At 38.8% G+C, this 23,169-nt stretch overlaps 1 protein-coding gene across 4 annotated transcripts in view; it reads right to left on the reverse strand.

The window, feature by feature from the left end:
* Positions 1–23,169, reverse strand: part of rsh (Rap GTPase activating protein radish) — a 319,148-nt gene that overhangs the window by 62,899 nt on the left and 233,080 nt on the right. The gene's annotated exons all lie outside the window — the stretch shown is intronic.

The following is a 23,169-nucleotide window of genomic DNA, read 5'->3' on the forward strand; positions in this document are numbered from 1 at the left end:
CGCGCGCGCGCTTCGTGTCTTTGTTATGTTAAATACGTAAATAAGTGAAATCGTTGGTGTTTCTCATCGCGAAGTGGTACGAGTCTGCAGTAAGGACTACATAAAGGTATTGTGCATCCTTCCTTTAACGCAGAACTGCCGCTTCTTATCGTTTCTTCCCGCAGTCTGTGTCCTTCATTTGCAACGACCAAATTTTAAATATTTTCATAGTTTGATTATCTCGCGTCTACATTTTTTGGTCCAAACGAGCCGGATTCGTGTTAAAACAGCGCCAACCATTGCCTAGGTTTACCTAATTTACCTAATATAATTAGAACCGCGTACCAAGTAGGTACTTCGAAAAAATATCGCTTTTCCTGATTTCGTCTTTAATATCGTTTTCGTTCACATTATTTCTTAAAATTCACTTATTTACAATATCAAATTAGGTACCTAGATAGAAAACCCGCGTTCTGGTTTCATAATTATATCGGTTATTGCAAACAGTAGTTTCTTTGTTTAGATCACCGGTCGAGCGTACGCCTCGAGCCGGCCGCATACATTAGTTTTAGGTATTCAGTGTAGGTTCCCCGTGTGGTGTCGGGTACCTTACGTAGAATAGCACCACTCCCGCCTCTTCCTGGGATATCGTAAAAGGCGATAGATAGGAAACGCCAGGCGACGGGTAGTAGCGTATTCCTGTGTGCTAATAAACACCCGCCGCTTCGAATATTATCTTTAGTTTTTTACTCTAAAATATTTATTAACATTTGTACTATTCGCATAAATTTGTACTCGTAGGTAGGTGTTTACCTTTCCCGCCGCTTCGAATATCGTTAGTTTGTTAATTTGAAATATTTATTTTACGTTTATCTTAAAATGGCACCTTCAGATACTAATTTAAAGATGTTATATGCCAAAAGAGATAGGATATTCTCCCGCATGCAAAGCATTTCTAGCCAAGTTAGAGATATGGATTCAAAGTCATTCAACGCTGACGCTTTTTTGTGCGACTTTGAAACAGTAGATTCATTGCGTGAGGATTTTGAGGGTGTGCTCGATAAAATAATCATGTTGGAGTTAAAGGCTAATCCCGATTATTTAGTTAATTATCAACCTCTTACGGCGTTTGAGGATCTCTTAGGCTGCGTGAAACGAGCTGCCAAAAGGTTACAATCGCAATCGCAAACGGGGGATCACGTTACGCTGGCTGGTCAACATAGGATTCCAAAACTACCCCCAATAGAAATTCCCGAATTCAATGGAGATATAAAAAACTGGCCTTTGTTTATCTCTAGCTTTCGGAATGTCGTACATAATAATACATCGTTAACGGACTCTGAGAAACTTTATTATTTGATAGGCAAATTAACCGGCAGGGCTCGTTCCATATGCGCGGGAATTACTCCAAGCGCCGAAAACTATTCGTTAATTTTTGATTTATTAAATAGCAAATACGAAGATAAACGTCTATCTGCTACTGCGTATTTAGATCAATTATTTGAATTCAAACCTATCTCTTCTGCGAAGCCTAGTAATTTAGAATTGTTTTTGGACAAGTTCGCATCGTCCTATCGGATTTTACATTTTTGCATGTTGCGCTTAAAAAATTAGACACAGACACTGCCCGTGCGTTTGAATCCTATCAGCGCTTAAATAATAAGGGATGCGAAATACCATTGTTTGTAGATCTAGTGTCTTTTGTTCGTGATCACATAAAAGTATTAGAGCGCACGTCATCAGTTCCCAAGGCTGCCAACAAAGGGCAGTTTGACTCTAAGTTATCATCTACACAGGCTTATACATCTAGTTCTGAGTCAACGGTATGTAGTCTGTGTCGTGACAAACATGATCAAATTTATAAATGTAGGGTTTTTAATAGTTACAAACCGAATGAGCGGTTTCAATTCGTCAAATCGAACAATTTATGTATAAATTGTTTAAGTAGCGGTCATCGTGTTTCCGCGTGTAGGTCGTCCTCTTTATGTAAAAAATGTAATTCTAAGCATCACACTTTATTATGTTTCGGAATTGAACCCGTCGCGAGTAAAGCGCATTCGAATGCTAGACGCACGCAGTCACCAGGTACACGAGCATCGGCTGTCGCACGGCCCTCCATGCCTTATTCGGTAGGCTTAAATGATATGGGCATTGCTCCAGCTCGCGTCAGCACGGATGACGTAACGCTGTGCACTTTATCGAAAGGTTATAACCGCATCTTACGCAGTCCTACTACGGTACTAATTGCGACCGCACGTGTAGTTATTATTGATTCACGTGGTAGGGAGCATTGTGTACGCGCGTTGTTGGATGGCGCGTCTCAAAGCAATTTTGTCACTCGTGATTGTTGTCGACGATTGGGTTTGAACATAAATAATAGACCTGCTTGTTCCGTAGTAAAGGGAATAGGAGGTTCTAGCAAAACAATTGAAGGTTCTGTAGAAATAAAATTTTATTCTCGTTTCGATCGTAACGTAAATTATACTATGGAGTCGTTAGTAGTAGATAAAATTACTGAACGTTTACCAACTACCACAGTTGATGCCTCTCTTTTATCGAATTTCGAAGACATAGCATTGGCAGACGATACTTACTTTAACCCAGGCCCGATCCAACTGTTGATTGGAGCTTCGATTTTCCCGCATCTGCTCTTATCGAACAAGGTTCAAGGACGGCCTTCGCATGCCTCGCCGATCGCGTTAGAGACTATCCTCGGTTATGTTATTGTTGGTGACGCTCCCGTTCGTGTAGCTAGCAACGAGAGCGTTTCATATTGCTGTACCCGAGACCCGTTAGACTCCACAATTCGGAAGTTTTGGGAATTAGAGGAGGTAGACGTGCCGTCTGTACTCAGCCCCGAGGACAAAATGTCTGAGGAGTTTTATACCAGTACTACCACACGAGATAGTGACGGACGATACGTGGTGGCTTTGCCCTTTAAAGGTGATGTTAACACTCTCGGTAATTCGCGTCAAGCGAGTGAAAATCGATTTTACTGCTTAGAGAGAAAGATGCAAGCTTCTCCGCAACTAAAATTAGCGTACGACAACATCATTCTCGAATATTTAGAGAAGAACTATCTCTCAGCTGTAGATTGTGACAGTTCAGATATTTCTTATTTTATTCCGCATCATGGTGTAATCAGACAAGATAAGGTCACAACCAAATTAAGAGTCGTACTCGATGGTAGTTGTAAGACTACTACTAATGTTTCGCTCAATGATCTGTTATATCGTGGACAAAATTTCCAAGGAAATTTATTTAATATTATTATTAATTTTCGTTTGTTTCCGGTTGCCCTTTCCGCTGACATTCGTCAGATGTTTCTGAGTATTGGAGTCAGAGAATCTGACAGGCGTTTTCAACGCATTCTATATCGTTTTTCTCCTCAACAACCATTACAAGTTTACGAATTTAATCGTGTAGTTTTCGGGCTTAAGTCTAGTCCTTTTCATGCGTTGCGTACTATTAAACAGCTGGCAGCTGATGAAGGTGTCGCTTACCCGCGGGCCAGAGAAATTATTGATACTAGCCTGTATATGGACGATTTTGTTTATTCAATTCCAACTGAAGACATCGGCATATCGACCGCTTCTGATATGATAGGTCTCATGAAGGCCGGTCAGTTCGAGCTGGTGAAGTGGACGAGTAACTCACAAGTAGTGTTAGATTCGATCCCGCCGTCGCATCGCCTGCCAGGTGTCAAGGAGTTCGATGAGTCGAACCAGCATAAAGTACTCGGCTTGTGTTGGTCTCCTACGTCGGACAGTTTTTGTATAAAAGTTTACACTCCGATTGAAATTTGTACTAAACGTACAATACTGTCATGTGTTGCTAAAATATGGGACGTCATGGGATTTGTCGCACCGGTCGTCCTGTTCGTTAAACTTATTATTAAGCAGTTGTGGCTGAGCAATTGTGACTGGGATGACACTCCATCCGAAGATATAGTAAAAATGTGGAGCCGATTCAAAGAAGAACTTCCTTTGCTTTCTCATATAAAGATCCCACGTCACGTAGGTATGAACGTCGACAGCATCGCGACTATCTTAGGTTTCGCGGACGCCAGTGAGAAAGCATATGGAGGGGTGATATATTTTCACGTTCAAAATAACAATGATAATACAATACGTTTGATAACAGCAAAATCAAAGGTTTCTCCTAAAAAGGTTGTGTCGCTCGCCAGACTTGAGCTTTGCGCGATTCTCATACTCGCTCAGCTCATAAAAAATGTAGTAGTCGCTTGTCAAAATCGCATTGTTTTTCGCAATATATTCGCGTTTTCAGACTCAACAGTCGCACTTTGTTGGACACATTCATCGCCTCATCGATGGAGCACCTTTGTGGCTAACAGAGTGACGAAGATACAAAGCTATTTATCTCCACAAAATCTATATCACGTGTCTGGTAAAGACAATCCCGCTGATTGTTTGTCGCGTGGCCTCACTCCTTCCCAAATAATTAATCACCCGCTTTGGTTTAGTGGCCCCCCTTGGGCACATTTGGATGTCGCGCAGTGGCCTGCTGTTCCTTTTAATCCTTCCGTAGAGCCTGAGGCGCCGGAAGAAAAGAAACAGACTTTTCTCGCCGCTACTTTAAATGAAAAATCTCCTATATTATCACTAGGAGATCGTATCTCATCTTGGTCTAAACTATTGCGCAGTGTAGTTTTCGTTTGTCGATTTGTAAAATTGTTACCTCACAGATATCGCATGTCAGCATCGGATTATGAGTTCGCTGAGTTATTAATTCTTCGTGAACTTCAACGGTTTTATTTTCGCGCTGAGATCACGAAGCTCGAGGAAGGTCAAGTTTGTAGCCCTGCATTTCGACACTTAAAACCATTTCTTAAAGATGGACTAATTAGAGTAGGGGGACGTTTAAGAAACTCTGACTTGAGCTACGACGAGAAATATCCCATTTTGCTTCCGAGCAAAGATCCGATCTTGAATTTACTTGTCGAATATCATCATAAATTAAATTGTCACGCCGGTCCTGACCTGCTGATGGCGCTCTTACGTCAGAAGTATTGGATACTTTCTGCTCGTAATTTAATTAGGAATAGGATACACAAATGCATGCCTTGCTTTCGACTTCGTCCTAAGCCAACATTCCCTGAAATGGCGGATCATCGTTCTTGTCGTGTCGTTCAATCCGCTAAACCCTTCATTCACACGGGTACAGATTATGCTGGCCCTTTCAAGGTTACCATAACACGTGGGCGAGGTATTCGTTCTACCAAAGCTTACGTCTGTTTATTTGTTTGCATGACTACGCGCGCAGTACATATAGAACTGGCTGGTGATTTAAGCACAGCTAGTTTCATGGGAGCCTTCAAGCGGTTCCTATCTAGACGAGGCCCGGTGGGTAGAATTTATTCGGACAATGGAACAAATTATATAGGTGCTAAACGCAAGCTTTCAGAACTTCATGAATTTCTTTGTTCAAAGTATCATAATACAGAGTTTGGTCACGTCTTAGCTGAAAATCGCATTGATTGGTCCCTAAATGTAGGGGAAGGCCGGGCAAAGTGAATACCCCGGGCAAAGCGAATACTCCCCACTACTTCTAAATTATTAGTTTTTCATTCAACACGCCACCACTGTTACGTTCGGCCATCTTTGTTTAGTACGCGGCAAACATCGAAGTGAGGGGCCGCGTCGCGTCCCGTCCGCCGAGTGGAGATTTGTGTTTTCGTAAATAAAAGATTGATTTTATGCGGTAAGTACATTGATCAATTCTCTTGTATTATTAGTTTTTGATTTTTAGGAATGTCTTAATTCGGTAGCATATCAAAGTAGGTTTTTATGGTATATTAAACAGAAACTCAGAATTATTAGTTTTTGTATGAAATGTGTTAACCTCCAAACTTACCTAGTCGGGCAAAGTGAATAGGGCAAAGTGGATATGGTATCCACTTTGCCCGCTATGTCTCATTGGTGACTTATTATCTAAAAATGTCTTTTATTTGTTTCAGATGGTGAATAAATATAAAAAAAAAACTAAGCAAGGGACGTGGGATGAAAATGCTATGCAAACGGCTATTAATTTGTGCAAAGCTGGAGAATCAATAAAAAGCACAGCTAAAAAGTATGGTTTGGCTTATGCAACCTTGTATAGGCATGTAAAAACCGGCACCGTTGCTTCAAAACTTGGTCGATTCCGTCCGGTTTTCACTGAAGATCAGGAAATAGAGTTGGTGACATATCTCAAAGATATGGATTCTGTATTTTTTGGCTTGACTCGAGATGAATTCAAAAATTTAGCGTTCATCTACGCCAAGAAAAATAATTTGAACTACCCGAATAACTGGGACAAGTACGAAAAAGCTGGAGATGATTGGCTATCGTCATTTTTGTCTCGTCACAATCAAATATCCCTCAGGACTCCAGAGGCAACATCGGTTGCAAGGGCAAAAGGATTTAATAGACATGAAGTTGGCCGTTTTTATGAAAACCTTGAAGCTTTAACAGTAAAATATGATATTGATGCATCTAGATTATACAACATGGATGAAACTGGTATATCTACAACCACAAATAAGCCGCCTAAAGTGCTATCAACGAAAGGAAAGAAACAAGTGGGCATCATCGCCAGTGCAGAACGTGGTCAATTAACTACTGTCATAGGTTGTTGTAATGCCGCTGGTTCATTTCTCCCACCATTCTTAATTTTCGCCAGAAAAAAGATGCAACCCAGACTACTTGATGGTGCGCCTCCCGGCACTCAAGGAACCTGTACTCCAAATGGTTGGACTTCAGGTGAGGTATTTCTTGATTGGATGCATTTTTTTGTGGAACATGTTCGACCTACCCTTGAGAAAAAAATACTTCTATTATTGGATAACCACGAGAGCCATAAGTATTACCCAGCTTTAGATTACGCCAGCAAGAACAATGTCGTAATTTTATCCTTGGCCCCACACACAACTCATAAAATGCAGCCCATGGATGTAGCGGTATACGGCCCACTGAAAACTTACTTTGAAAGGGAGGTAAATTTCTTCCAAAAATCGCACCCAGGACGCATAATAAATCAATACGATGTAGCCAGACTGCTATCACCAGCTTTTCTGAAAAGTGCAGTAGCTCAAAATGCAGTTCATGGATTTGAAAGACCTGGTATTTGGCCAGTGAACAAATATGCTTTTGGTGACGAAGATTATGAGCCAGCCGCTGTTTTTGCAGGCACGTCTAATATGAATATTGGCACAAAAAGTACAAACTCACTAGAAACGATAGATATTCCCAGACCTTCTGTAGACACTTCTTCCACTCCTTCGCCTTCGCTTCTTCAAGAACAGATTCCATCAAGTTCAGTAGATCCTCTATCAGAAATATTTCCATCTCGAAACAGAACTCCCTCTTGTGAGTTTCAAGACTTTGTTGCGCCCATTGTTAACACGCCTGAAAAGATTCGTAGCGACGGGTGTACACCTGAACCAGAACCTGGATGTTCCCGAATTGTCTCCGCTTTAGAGCCAGATATAGCTGCTCAGAGAGGTGACACAGTGGTGCCAGATATTGAAGTAAATACTCGGCAAAATACTAGCCGTGACAACACATCTGATCCTAAACCGGAATGCTCAGCCTCCCATTGCAGTCCCTTGGTGTTAAGACCTATTCCAAATCCTGCCAAACCAATGACCACGCGAAAACGGAAATTACAAAAATCGGAAATATTAACCAGTACCCCGATCAAAGAAGATCAAAAGCATAAATATGAGAAAAATAAAGTTAAGAATATTAATAAAAGACTGAATGATAAGTCAAAAAATGTTCCTAAGAAGATTAATACAAAGACTGACAAAGACAAAAAAACTGCTAAAAAGGTTAAACAGCCAAAGAAAATAAAAGAATTTAAGGATATTTTATGCTTTTTTTGCGGTGAAATATATATAGAAGAAGACGGTAAACCAATTGAAAATTGGATTCAATGTGACATTTGTCAACAATGGTGTCACGAAGATTGTTCTGCTTTTGATGGCGCTCTAGGGTATACCTGTGACAATTGCCAATCTTAATTTTCTAATTTTACGGGCAAGTAAAGTTATTTTTTTAAGTTTATTAAAGATATTTCTGTTTTCAGAGATTGAATATGGGTATTCACTTTGCCCAAGTACTGTGTCCGCTTTACCCGGGGTACCGGGCAAAGCGAACACTTTCGTACTTTTTAAAATTTTAATTGTAGTTGATTATTGTTTAAATATTAATGGTAACTGATGTTCGTATATGTAAGAGCAATAAATAAAGACTGGTTTGTGATAATTATTTTGTTTTTGTATTGTATACCTTTTCTGCTATAACCTTACATACCTTAAGGTATCCACTTTGCCCGGCCTTCCCCTACCGACAGCTAGCCATTTTGGCGGAAATTGGGAGGCTAATATCAAAAGCTTAAAGTCTCATCTATATCGCGTTATAGGTGATACAATTCTTTCATTTGAAGAGCTATGTACTGTTCTCACTCAGATCGAATCGGTAATGAATACACGACCTTTATGTAGAACACTCTCTAGTGATCCTTCAGAACCGCTTGCCTTAACTCCTGCGCATTTTTTGAATCTCACGCCTTTGAAATGCTTGCCTGCGGAAGAAATCGATGAAAATTTAACTACTCTTGCTAGACACGATTTGCTAGACAAGTTAGTTCAATCGTTTTGGAAGCGCTGGAGACGGGAATACCTTCATACGTTGCAATCACGCCGCAAATGGAACACGCCGGTCGATCCAGTCGTCGTCGGCTCGGTGGTGATTCTGATTAACGATAATTCGCCTCCTCTACACTGGCCTTTGGGTGTCGTGGAAGAAGTGTTTCCGGACTCTACGGGAGTTACACGCATTGCACGGGTTAAGACAGCGATCGGATCGTATTTGCGTCCCGTGGTGCGACTCTGCCCACTACCCAACCAGTAGCTCATTTAGATTTTTCATATTATTTAGGTTAGTTGTATATAGATATAGTATAGATTCTTAATTCTTGTAGGAACATAGCGTAGTAGTAGACCAACGTAGCGTACTTATTTGAATTTATTGTTATTCGTTTGTTAGATAATACACTTTTTAGTTTTTTAGTTAGATAATACACGTTTTAGTTAGATAATACTTTGAAGGCGTCCCTTCAAGCCCGGGGGAATGGTTGCGCTGGTTTAAAACTTAGTTAGTTTTAGGTTTCGGAAAATAGCAACATTTTAATTTGGTTTTGCAAATCCTGTCCCATCCCTCTCCGGCACTTTTACCTACGGACGCGTGCGAGCGAGATCGTGTGGTGACATCAAGACGAAAAAATATGGCTGAACAACCGCGCGCGCGCTTCGTGTCTTTGTTATGTTAAATACGTAAATAAGTGAAATCGTTGGTGTTTCTCATCGCGAAGTGGTACGAGTCTGCAGTAAGGACTACATAAAGGTATTGTGCATCCTTCCTTTAACGCAGAACTGCCGCTTCTTATCGTTTCTTCCCGCAGTCTGTGTCCTTCATTTGCAACGACCAAATTTTAAATATTTTCATAGTTTGATTATCTCGCGTCTACAACTTTTTTTAAAAAAAAATTATTGCTTAGATGGGCGGACGAGCTCACAGCCCACCTGTTGTTAAGTGGTTACTGGAGCCCACAGATATCTAGAACGTAAATGCGCCACACACCTTGAGATATAAGTTCTAAGGTCTCAGTATGGTTACAACGGCTGCCCCAACCTTCAAACCGAAACGCATTACTGCTTCACGGCAGAACTAGGCAGGGCGGCGGTACCCACCCGCGCGGACTCTCAAGAGGTCCTACCACCAGTAAACTTAATCTAAATCTTGATTTGTCGGTGATCGAATTTCGACTACTGAACGAACACTAATAATTGTAAATTATCTGAAACGATTGCTTCTGGGAAGAACAATGAAAATTAAAAAATACCAACTAGGAAACCGATACTACGTATTGAACAACTTAAATAACCGGAGAGAAGCGTGTAATTAAATATTATTTACTCGGGAGAGAAACAAAAGCGGTAAATTGCTCTGAAACTTTTAATACGTGCTCGTGATACTCCGTGTTATTAATATGTTATTAGATTTTAGTGTACACATACACACACACTTGGGCTACTTTAATTACTTTTTTGGTGTTGCTTTGATCGTTGAGCGAACTCATGGTCTACGTTTTGTTTGTTTAGCGAAACCTACAGACGTCATACCGGGAATATGATATTGATTGATACATGATAACGAAGTCTTTACTGTATTGTGCATTGGCTGTTACGCCCTACAAATCGAAACGAATGTCTGGCGGCTAAAATAGAAAGTAAGGTTGTACCTACGCGTGTGGGCTCAAAATACGCCCTTCCAGTAATTACGCAAATAAATTATGGCGGCATTCAGAATGTAAACAATTTGAAGAGCTGTTTCATTCCAAGTTCTCGTGTGTTTAAAAGTAATAAAAGTTACTAAACTAATTTTCAGTTATTGCATAGATTTTATTGCGGGCCTTGAGAACGGAATCGTGAAATTTCGTAACGAAAAAAACCTTCCACCCCTCACTACGACTACTATGTAGCTCGCGTTCAACACATTCACACGTTGCGCTTGTGTAGCGTTTAAGGTAAGAAGTCTATACACCGATTTATGTACTATCAAAATATGTGATATAATTTCGTGGGTAACACAACGATAGCGCGATTCAGCTTTTGCGTCAATCGCCATCTATCGGCGACAAACAAATTTGTAAAATAGAAAATTATATCACATTACAATGCGTTAGGCGTGCCATTTTCTATCGCTTAGTCGAAGAATTTTATTAGTACTCGTACTACTGATTCAGTGATTGGAGTGGCATTGAAAATAAACTAGCTAAGCCGTTGAGTCTGGGCGAATGAGAGTTAGAACTAGCATCCAAAGGCTGAGCCCACTGAGTTTCTCGCCGGATCTTATTTTATTGTTGTTTTAATATTAAATTATTATTGTCGATTTATAATTCCATAAGTTGATAAAAAATGCTATGCAATAGCTTTACCGCGGCAGTCTCCGAGTGCCACACGTCTTTTTTTTTGTTATATTTTTTGTTATGTTGGTTGGTTTTACTGTAAGCAAGAAATAATATGAGGTCAACAGCGGTTTGGCTGTGGTCCCTGGTATTCCTTTTAGCTATAAGCGATGGTGACTGTTCACCACGATAACCTCCTCAAACTCGTCTACGTTATACGGCTATAAAATGTACGGTTTGAGTATTCGGTCATTCAAATACTTATTTTCGTACAATATAAGCATTGATGAATGTAATTCTAAAATTAAGATTTAAATGAAGAATTACGTTGAAAATATATGCTGGTATAACATTTTACTGGTCTTGTGAGTCCGCACAGGTAGGTACCACCACCCTGGCAATTTCTGCCGTGAAGCAGTAATGCGTTTCGGTTTGAAGGGTGGGGCAGCCGTTGTAACTATACCTGAGACCTTAGAACTTATATCTCAAGGTAGGTGGCGCATTTACATTGTAGATGTCTATGGGCTCCAGTAACTATTTAACACCAGGTGGGCTGTGAGCTCGTCCACCCATGTAAGCAATAAAAAAAAATGCTACGTTGAAAACATATGTTTTGTGTCAATGTTATCCATTTCATTATTTGACGGTATGGTAGCTGATACAGATACAATCAATTCTACGTTCCGTGGTACAAAGATACTAGGTTGATTTTAGTTGTATGATAATAGAAGTAGCCAGGTCACCGTATGATGAAGCAAATGCTACATTATCATATGAGATGACTTTTGAATAGGGCCGTCGGAGGAGGCGAGACGGCGGGCGCCTGTTATAGACAATATGAGGCGAGCCGATAAATTGAAAACGTGTGTTGAATGAGATATAGCCGATGGACTCGGCCCCCGTTTGCTCAGGCCGACCCGTCCGAGCAAACTTTTTAACTGGAATAATGGACAAACAGTCGTTATTGCCTCGAGATGGCTGGATTCTGAAGTGCAGAAGTGGGTTAAATCAATCGTGTAAAGAGACGGAAAAGTAAAGCTTCCAGCGGATTTCTTTTTGAAGAGTGAATTAGGATAGTGTTCTTTAATTTTTACGTTTAAATGAAGTTCTTTATGGGACGATGCGGAGGGGTACCCTAACCGAGAAAAAACGTCCGTAACGTAAGATTTTTATTAGTAATGCACACAGTGTACGACTTAACTTTGTAATAACGTACAAAAAATAACATCTTTTTTTATCATTCATCGACAACGATCTCAGAGCGTTCGCTTGCGCAATACACTAAGTCTTATGCACACAATAAGTTCGCACGTTACCGAATGACCGTGGGTTGTTGCGAAACCTCCACTTTTATTTGCTTTTATACCTCGAATAGAACTTAAAATTAATGTTTTTATAATAAGGAAGTTCGTTCCTAGCCGGTGTCCCACGATACCACACATAATTTTTTAATTATTGCCTACGTACTTTCTGAAAGAAGCGTCGACTAATTATATTCGCAACTGAATTACGAGTGTAGTAAATAAGCTGCAAGTTCGTAAGTCATCAAGGCCATTTTGAGTTTGCTCACACCAATCGCTTGCAAAGTTTAGTTCCGTTTGAGGTTTCACTTGAAAAACCCGTTGAAGGAGCAAGTCAACCAATGAGACGATGTCTCGCTGGTTGCCGTGTACTCTAAATAATCCGCTTTGCATAACCAATGTGCTACGAAGTTCGTCGTCTTCGTCGAGTCTCAGTTTAAGTTCTGCTTCTCCGTGCTAAAACTCATTATGCTTTATTTATATTGGAGCTCGTGTGCACCAGCTTACTTGGAGCAGTTTTGAATTTTTAAAACATGATATTGAACGACGTTTATTGAGCTTACGTTAGGACCGGTTTTAGTTTTGCTTTTAAGTTAGTAATCTATATACCTAGTCAGGTCATAAATTCTGTCATATGTTTAAAGTAAAATAATTGAAACAAGTTTATTCATTATGTAACCATTCATATACCAAAATGAACTTAACAAAACATAGATCCTTATGACACTAAAGTTTATTCAAAATGACCTCCGTGATTTTGAATACAGGCCTTCAATCTGCGCGGCCAGTCGTCTATCGCAGCACGAACGAGGTCCATGTCAATATCGGCGGCTGCCTTAATCAAGGATGTCTTGAGTGACTCCAAATTGGGATGAGGCTTTGAGCACGCCTTTTCCTCCAAGTGGTGCCATATCTTGTAATCTAACGGATTCAAATCTGGACTGGAGGAGGGCCAGTCTTCGTGCCGGATGAAGTCGATTTCACGCGCCGCCAGCCAGTCTTGTGTGCTCTTCGCTCTATGAGCTGGCGCCGAATCTTGTTGGAATACCCAGTGCCTGTTTTTGAACATGGTATGAGAAACAGGTTCCACAAGGTTCGTCAGGACTGTATTTTGATACACAACTGCATTCGTTTTTACACCTTTCTCACAAAAATGTACCTCTGTTAAGCCCCAATAAGAAACTCCCAACCATACCATGAGCGAGGATGGAAAATGACCTCGTTGGACACGCGGAATACGGTTGCTCGCTTCTTCACTACTGTGTGCGTACACCTTATCATTTTGTTTGTTGTAGCTCTCTTCTACGATAAAAATTTTTTCATCCGAAAAAGAATTTCCCGATATTTTTTTCCCGCGTACCGCTTCAACAAAGCGCGGCATCTCTTCAGTCTCAGGTCCATTAGACGAGCATTCAAACAATGTCCTGTTTTTCTTCGATATGCCCGAAGCCCTAAGTCTTCATTTAACACCCTCTTCACCGTGGTTCTGCGTAACCCCATCTGAAGGGCCAACAGTTTCTGCTTACGTTTGGGATTTCTTTGAATTCGCGCCTTCACAGCTTTTATCACTGCTGGAGTCCTAATAGACCGAGGGCGACCACTTCTTGCCCTGTCATCTACACTAGAGTCTTCATTGTATCGTTTGATGGTACGATAAACGAATCTTTTGGTTATATTCAAATTTTTCAGTATGTTAAAAATTTGAATTGGCGCGTAACCGCAACGATGCAACGCAATAACTGCAACACGGTCTTCTTTAAGCGTCCACTCCATATTTAAAAATGAGTAAAATTCTAAAAGTATACATTTTTATTTTCATGAACAATTCGAAATTCGAATTCAATAAACTTTTTTGTGGCCAGCATTCTAAAAGAAAAGTTTTTACTGTGTGACAATACTTATGACCTGACTAGTTATATAAAAATGAATTACTGTTCGTTAGTCTCGCTAAAACTCGAGAACGGCTGGACCGATTTGGCTAATTTTGGTCTTGAATTCACTGAGGCACTACGAAGTTTGCCGGGTCAGCTAGTAAACAATATTATTAGAACGTCGGATTCGAGATTTTCGGATTTTTTTGCTAAATTTTAAGTGTGTGTTGTGATGTTATGATTTCAATCATAAAACGATAAATTGTGTTCATATTAAACCACAAATTGTTGTTTATTCACCCGCAATTATTACAACGCTTCATCGGAGTGAGGAACGTGAAACGGTTTTTGCTGTTTCGATTTAATTACCAAAATAGTATTCGAAAAAGGAATTAATTTCTTTATTCATATTTACATTCATTTCTTTGTGTTTCGAGTCAAATACCGCAATTAACTTCGTAATTGCAATTTCAAATAAGTCGATCTCAAATGAATCGTGTAATTACAATCGAACCAAATAAATTATGCAGGTTTTCGTTTGTCTCATGTGTATATTATGTCTGTGTCACGAGACAGGAATAATGACAGCCGAATTTGAATGCACAATTAGTTTAACAAAGAGGCTGATTCCGATCGGAAATCGAAATGTGCCCTGGGGCAAAGTAATCAAAGCCACTAAATTTTTTTTTTATGTGTTCAGATGAAGCAATGTAAAACTTAAAAAAAAAAAGTGTGGTGTCGTGGGACACCGGATAGGAACGAAGTTCCTTATTATAAAAATATTAATTTAAAGTTCTGTTCGAGGTATAAAGAAAATAAGAACTGGAGGTTTCGCAACAACCCACGGTCATTCGGTAACGTGCGAACTTATTGTGGTACACTTCATTCACGGTTGTTTGCATAAGAGTTAGTTAGTGTATTGCGTAAACGAACGCTCTGAGATCGTGGTCAATGAATGATAAAAAAATATGTTATTTTTTGCACGTTATTACATAGTTAAGTCGTACACTGTGTGCATTACTAATAAAGATCTTACGTTACGGACGTTTTTTCCCTGTTAGGGTACCCCTCCGCATCGTCCCATAAGGAACTTCGTTCCAAATAAGGAATTTTTTTGGATGTACGTGCCTAACCTCAAATCTCAGATCTATCGCAGCAAATTATAATAGCTCTAAGCCCAAATACGCAGTAGAAATTGATTTGCTAAGAACTCCATGACGAGCACTTGGTCCGAGTGATAATAAGTAATCACAGTTGGTCATTAGCAATGTTAGAGACACAGCCAAGCTGATGTCTACCTTATGTGAATAGACTAACATGACAATAAACTAGCTGAATAAAGTAGGCTTTCACAGTTTCTTTGTATTTTATATTAAGTTTTGAATCGAGATACTTTCAGAATATCATTAGGGCCGTCACTTTGCTATTAAATCTGTACATGTAAAAGTACTGACTAAACGTTGCACTTGAACATTCATTATAAAATCAAGCGACCTTATATTTATTGAACGGTAGGCAGCGGCTTGGCTCTGCCCCTGGCATTGCTGAAGTCCATGGGCGACGGTAACCACTCACCATCAGGTGGGCCGTATGGTCGTCCGCCTACAAGGGCAATAAAAAAAATTATACGGTCGTTTTATTTTATAATGAATTTATTTCCAAAAGGTATCTTTTTATTTTGCACATTACTTAAATTCATTGTTCAGTAATGTACGTAAAGGTTTGATTTATATTGATAGACCACTTTAATTATTGATAAATAATAGTAAATCTCAACATGCTAATTTTTTTTTTATATAAACGGTTTTTGGAAGACACTTCTTTTTGCGACAAGACCGCTTGTTGTACAATTATATCTGCATGTTGACTGGTTTTTGAATGTTAATTGGTTTCGTTGTGTAATTAAGTATCTCTCTCTTTCTCTCTCTTTATCTCTCTCTCTCTCTCTCTCCCTCTCTCTCTCTTAAATATCAAAAATAAAAGAACAAAATTATTGTGGACGAACAAGTATCTAAATATCATCTCGCATTTTTAGTTAACTAAGTAACTGAAGAGAGTTGCAAAGAAGTGGAATGAAAATAAGTACCCAATTAAATATTTGTTAAGAAATCAAGTAATGACTAAAGTTTTTAAGATTTCTTTTCGATAAAATGAGTACTGCTTAAACTTCTGGCAAAAACACTTACGTTTATGCCAATTAAAAAGCTTTCGTGTATTGCGAATCGTTCCTTATTAGACTACCAGAAGCTTTTTTCTTCGAACAGTTATTTTGGCTGATTACACTTATTCATTTATTTATAACTTTACAACTATTTTTTCTCGGATCACCTAATACAGTAGTATTAATCATAATTAATGATTTATTATGATATTATGTGTGACACAGATTAGCACTATCCCATCTCTTTTATCCAAGCCTTGGGCGGGACTCGATTGCTCTCAGTTAGATTTCGATGCCCTTACACTCTTACACAGCACTGTAACAATAACGTATTCCAGGTTGTGCGGTTGCTATTAGAAATATATTTGTCGGTAACGGTCATTAGTTTGGTAGCTAAACGAAACGCAGCACGATTCCCGAGAGATGGCAGCACGATTGCGGTATCGTCGGAACTCGGCTAACTTCGTGCTACGACAGAGCCTAGCCGGCGGAGGCGCGTAGACGTCATTACACTCTGAACAACCAGCCTTCTTGAAGAGCGGTGCCTCCGTCCTAACAACTGTCATTCGTTTACGTTTGCTAACGTCAAGAGAAGATTTCTAAATTGTTCTAAGACAACAAACTGGATTGATGTATTCAATATTTCTCTTAGATCGATCAACATATTCGCCCCTACGATGTCTGACGATGGTGTTAATAATTGTGGTCTCCGACATATTTATTTTACGTAATACTTTTCGATATTCATATTATTATCTAAGAGTAATCAGGTGAGACTAAATAGCAAATATAATACTGCTGTCCTTCTACTGAATAGTGCCGGCGACTGGTGAAGAAGAAGGGATGTCGTTCCGTAGGTACATGAAGACAGCGTCAAGAATGTGGTATGCTAAGTCTCTAATCGTAGCCGCCGCTAACTACAGCCCAGACCCGCATCACGGGTGATGGGAGAGATGTGCTCCGCACTAAACGCTTCACTTTCCCCCCTTTGCCTTTTCATGGGTTCTGTCTTTGACAGGAGGTTTTAGTCGGTTCGACTCCGACATGCCCCGTCCTCCATCCCCAGTGGAGGGCGGCAGTCCGGCGATTTCCTCATGACAAAAAAAAGACCCGCATCACGCAAGAAGCGTCAACGTCCTAAACGAGAAGTGATGGATGGATACACCCGATCCATTCTCAGTTTTTATTGGATTATACTAGTTCGAAGGCCGACAACAACCGTAGCAAAGCAATGTCTACTTGTTGAACTTATTGAAGAGCTCGACGCGACACTTAGCCTGTCGTATCATTAAGTTCCATTGAGAGCGTTCTTCTCCGCAGATAGCAATTTCAAGCTGTTAGTAGAAGTATTTGCGAAGTAGCTGCCCTTGAAAAAGCAGGCTTACTTTGAAAACTTGACTTCTTGAGCTTGTTCACACTTGTTGTAAGTGTCTTGGGACTACAAGCATACCCGCCATTCTAAAAAACAGTTTTGTACTCCGAAGCGACAGATTTGCGGGTTAAGATTCTCTTTCTCAAGAACCGCCGATTTCTCTTAGGAATTAATGCATTCTCAGAATACAAGCATTGTTTCATTGCTGCATCCGCGATTTACCGTGATATGTCCAATATGCTCGACGAACAATACATCCTCCAGTTATTAAAAAAAAAACGAAATAAATATTGAATCACAGTATATCATTTAAAGTATATCATGTAACCTTTTAAAATTACACAGATGACAAACAAAAGCGTTCATGACTAAAATTCCAATTGTTTCATGAATTTGAAATACCATTCAACTTTTTCAGTTACCTTTTAATTAAATTCAAAGTTCACTGAATAAAATGCACTCCAACAGGAATTCTGTTTTTAACGATTATTTTGTAGCGTAAAAGTATATTGATTATTTTATTTTTGATTCAAAATAGCTTCTGCGATAGCCTTCAAATCGGAAAGCAGGATTACACTGTGACAGAAATACATAGTAGGTACCTATCTGAATATTAACGAACTAATGGTATATTTTTAGTGTTTGCAAAATTAAATAAGGTACACGCTATAAAGTCTTAATCGTAGGAAAATAAAATAAAGTACAGTTTTTTATGATTGATGCATTTTTAGGACTTTACAAACCGATTCTTAGTGCGGTCTATTTTTTTCTGTCTGCTACTTATAGCGTCGAGGGGCTGTTTTAGCTTGACCGGGTATGTAGACGTACTCACTGGGCTCAGCCTGAGCAATTTGGCATTTAGCAAGAGTAGTGCTACGCTGAATCTACCACTGCATGGGATTCGCGTCTCTACTGAGTAGTAAATTTAAATTATAACCACGCAGTGTAAACGAATGCCATACGATAAATAAATAAATAAGTAAGAAACTGAACACTTGGTTCTGACAAAATAATTGTATGTATATTATATAATACTGGTGGTAGGACCACTTATGAGTCCGCACGGGTAGGTACCACCGCCCTGCCTATTTCTGCCGTGAAGCAGTAATGCGTTTCGGTTTGAAGGGTGAGGCAGCCGTTGTAACTATACTGAGACCTTAGAACTTATATCTCAAGGTGGGTGGCGCATTTATGTTGTAGATATCTATGGGTTCTGGGTAACCACTTAACACCAGGTGGGCTGTGAGCTCGTCCACCCATCTAAGCTATAAAAAATAAATAAATAAAACGTATAAATGTACGTATAAAATATAAAAAAATGTACGTGATTACGTAGAAGAAAACATGTTGTCATTGCTAGACCTTTAACAAAGAACTGTTCAGCAGTGGCTATGTAGAATGAAGTAGTTTTTTCATTTAGAATTAGGAGATAAATGATAAATAAAATTAAACTATAATACAATGATGTATAGTAACAACTAGCAATGGAAACGAAGCTTAAAAAAAAAATCAGAAAACGCGCGTGATTACCAGCGCAGATAATATTGAAAAGAAAATATAGAGGAAACAAAAAACGGAGAATAAAATGTAAAAGGCATGCGAGTATATTGTGTCACAGGCTTTTGTTCCCTATTTCGTAAACCTTTGTACTCGACAGAGCTTTTACAGTCTGTAGCGTTATCATTTTACGTACGAATAAAATAGATGACAAGAAGAATTTTGGAATCGAATTTTTCATAACTCAATAGGTCCTATTTGTGCATAAGATCTGCTTCTTATTGGTGTTAGACAAAATTCAAATAAAGTCGAATATTATTGATTCGTGTAACGTAAAAAAATTAGATTTAATAATGGTTATTCACTGATGGTAAGGCATCATCGTTCTATTTCTGCCGTGAAACAATTATGCTTTTCGGTTTGAATGTATGCCAGCCAGGTACTGCAAAAACTTAAGACTTAAAACTTATGGCTCGAGGTGAGTAGCGGCAGTTACGTTGTTGACGTCTACGGGTACCGGTGACCACTTAACACCGGGTGAGCCGTGAGCTCGTCCTCGCATCTTAGGAAAAAATAATTGATAGTCAATTCAATATAATCTGCTTAATTGAAGCTACTATTACGGTTTGATATCGCGTTTTTTACTGTTATCCTACCTATTACTTCCGAAAAATCGAAAAATCGTAAAATTTTGAATAAATACATGGAAGTTGGCTCGTCCACCCATCCGATAAAAAGAATTAATACGGATTCAGTCTTCTGGTTTCAAAAACACTGACGCAATAGCCAGAGTCGTCGAAATATAATCCTCGTTTCAATTAATTAAAGACTTTTCAACGGAATTAAATCTAAGTGCTCACGTCGGGCCAGTAAAGGACCTTACATATTGTATAAGGTGTTCCGGAGTACGAAAAAGGGAGGGGAAAATTTAATTTTCATCTCGACTCGCGGTTAATGTGACAGGGGGAGAATAATCCCCCTTCAATTCTCATTCGCGTTATCTGAGACGCTAACTTTAGGGCCGTGTGCTTGTTGTATACAAAACTTTTGATAGATTTCCGAATGTTTTTTTTTTTTTTTTGGTATTGTGTTTTTTCTGTTCCATTATTCAATTCGCATTCGTATCGTCTTCGATAAATTTACGTCCATTTTTATTATGACAGTCTGTCTAAATTATGTAAATGGATTAAGTGAATATCTATTTTCTGTTTTATGAAAAAAATATTTTCTAGAGTGAACTGATAAAAAAACTGCATGATTTGGTAGCTTCGAATTTTTTTAGCAAAACATTATTAAATGGTGAATCGTGTTATTCTCGTTCTTATCTAAAAAAATTATGTTTGAAAGGTAAGTTTGTATGCAAGCGTAAAATGTGCTGAATAAAGTAGAAGTTATTTGTATTGAAAATCTCATTTTTAGCAATGCTAGCAAACAGGACACGTATTCACACTGTCTAGGTACGAATCCTTTTATGGCTCCGTTACAAATAACAACTTATGCGTATTACGTGTCCAAATTTTGTATTTGTAAAATATTTGATATATAAAGCAGTTCTTAGCCCAACCAGCACGATTCTAGAACCTACCGGTGTTTCATCGGTTAGTGTTCAAGATCATTGCTACTGTAGTAAGCGCGACTTTCTTTTCATTTTGTTAAATGGAATCTTTCTAATATTAAATGATTTTACGAAACCATATAACGAGTTTACAAGGCTCTCCTGATATTTAGGGGCTATTGGATTTTATGAATATCACAAAGTAAATATCGCTAACTACCTTGAGATAATATGTTTAAGTCTAAGAACTTCGGTATCTGCTTATTTTTAGATGGACAGTGGATTGTCCACTTATTTAGTAAAAAAATAATAATAATTACGCCGGTAAGAGTAACGCCATCTATCGCCGAATAGTCGAACGAATATAGAAGGATCCAGTAGCATCTAGAATGCTCGAGAAGTACAACGCCATCTATTGTTAGATAGCGGAAACACAATACTCGACTTATGTGGAATATTCTCGATAATTCTAGTGATGTGGTATCGGCTATTAACAGCGTTGCAAAGATGGCACGCAGTCAGTTAATAATCGGAACTACTCGAAGCGAAATAGCGAACGGATCACCTAAAGCGAAGCGGAAGAAGCGAATTCAGAATTTTGAAGTGTTTGTGAAGTGTTTTAAGTGTTGAATACAGTGTTAACTTGTAATTCGGTAGAATTTTATTTATCCCGAACCCCAGCGCGTAACAATATTACTGTTATGTGACTATAATTGGATCGTACATAACATGTGCCTATATTAGCTACGTAAGTAATTTACTGCTATCCTCTAGTTTACATGACTTTGTCTACAATCGACTATTATTAAGGTGTTATTAAACACCAGCTGTATTCCTGGCATTGCTGAAAGCAGAAGCAACGTGAACAACTGATTGTTAGTTGGGCCGTAAGCTCGCAAAAACTGAAACGTGTAGTTACTAATAAAAACTGTAACATAAAAGACAGATTTTTTAAAAAAAAAATTATTGCTTAGATGGGTGGACGAGCTCACAGCCCACCTGGTGTTAAGTGGTTACTGGAGCCCATAGACATCCACAACGTAAATGCGCCACCCACCTTGAGATACAAGTTCTAAGGTCTCAAGTATAGTTACAACGGCTGCCCCACCCTTCAAACCGAAACGCATTACTGCTTCACGGCAGAAATAGGCAGGGCGGTGGTACCTACCCGTACAGACTCACAAGAGGTCCTACCACCAGTAATTACGCAAATTAAAATTTTGCGGGTTTCATTTTTATTACACGATGTTATTCCTTCACCGTGGAAGTCAATCGTGAACATTTGTTGAGTACGTATTTCATTAGAAAAATTGGTACCCACCTGCGGGATTCGAACACCGGTGCATCGCTTCAACACGAATGCACCGGACGTCTTATCCGTTAGGCCACGACGACCAAGATCCGACCGAGATCATAGAATATGAAGTTAATAAAAGTAGTATGCACAACTCCTGATTTAGGAGTGAATAAAATTAAATATTTAATAAATAATAGTTTAACAAAACTAACAAAATACGCTTTTATAGAAAATCCAACTAAAAAATAGAATTTTTTTTTTAATAAATTTGAATTAAAAATAGTGTAAGAAAAAATTATGTTCTTGTAAAAAAAGCGTGGGGTGCTTTTCAAGATATTATCAAAATAACCCTTCTACTCATATCTGTTCATAAAATATTTATAACTACTGATACCTAGCACCCCACGTTTTCTCATTGTTTAGTTGAATTTAAATTTTTTCAATTCTTTTTTCAATTTTTTTTAAATATTGAATTGTCGTCGGCCCTTAATAAGTATACCAAATTTCGAGTTAATCCGACGTTTTGAAGGGGGTCATCAAAATCATGTTCAAAGATTCCGTTACATACTAACATACGTCTGAAAAGCGTATTAAAAAACACAACAGAATAAAACTTCATCGATCGTATGTTCGTATAAAGACAAATGAAAAACATAACTCTAAAAACTCTCTGTCACTTAAAGCGAAGTCACATTTGGCGTACGTTGTCAAAGACGTCTTTGTTATTTTTTTATTCGTTGATGTACGTTGTGTACGCTTTGGATGCACGTTAAAAATGAGTTTTTACGTAGACTTTATTAAATTGTAAACAAAAAGATTCATTCTTGATTGTGATATGAAAGGAGCCGCTCTCTTGAGTTTGACACACGAGGTAGTGATATTGGTTGTATTGCCATAATGAGTATTTGATAGCGACATGACTGTAATATTGACCTTATACGTTCCGACTCTTACGAAGCGAGGCTCAATGCCAATTATTACAATAAGTCCTTATCTAGCCTACATGTGGAGATTCTATTATCGAGGATATTTCTGATGTAAAATAGTAATGTGGTTTGTTTGAAAAAGTGCGTTTTTGAAAAAAAAAACGAGAATTCTATCTCATCTCTAAAAGCGGAGAGTAGTATTCACGTTGGGATGTCTACGTGGTTCACCAGCCATTTAA

The sequence above is a fragment of the Bombyx mandarina genome, chromosome 18 (assembly GCF_030267445.1).
Source record: "Bombyx mandarina strain Sakado chromosome 18, ASM3026744v2".
NCBI classification, from domain to species: domain Eukaryota; kingdom Metazoa; phylum Arthropoda; class Insecta; order Lepidoptera; family Bombycidae; genus Bombyx; species Bombyx mandarina.